Below are 563 nucleotides of genomic sequence, written 5' to 3'. Positions count from 1 at the left end.
ATCTAAAATATCCCTAAGTGTTCAAAAATAAAGGATTCCAAGTAAGGGTATTTTTGTATTTTTTTTTATATTTGTATCATTAAATTATTAGTTTAGTCTTTATTTTTTTTAGTCTTTTAATTTTTTTTTATTAGTTTGATCAAGTATAGTAATATAATTAATTATTAAAATAATATTTTTAATTTGAAAAAACTTATGGTGTGTGGAATGTATATGTCAATGTATTGGAATCGCCACGTGTTTAAGGAGGCGAGTGTGACGACTCTAGATGCTAAAAAATGAACATTTTACGTGTCATGTTATTTCTTGTCATCTTCTTTTCTACTAAAAAACTGTTTGTTTGTTGGAAAATAATTTCTTTTTAGAAAATTAATTTTAAAAAAGTAAATTTTTTCTTGATGTATTTGTAATGTAATAAAAAATAAGTTGGAAAATAATATCTAGTGTTTGGTAATGTCATGAAAAATAAACTGGAAAATAACTTATTAATGTTTTGTTTTTTTTCAAATTTATTAAAATAATAAGGAACAAATCTTACAAATTAAAAAGTTGAATGAGAATGA

This window comes from Populus euphratica, unplaced genomic scaffold (assembly GCF_000495115.2).
Source record: "Populus euphratica unplaced genomic scaffold, PopEup_1.0 scaffold74.1, whole genome shotgun sequence".
NCBI classification, from domain to species: Eukaryota; Viridiplantae; Streptophyta; class Magnoliopsida; order Malpighiales; family Salicaceae; genus Populus; species Populus euphratica.
Note: the sequence above shows the minus strand (reverse complement) of the source record.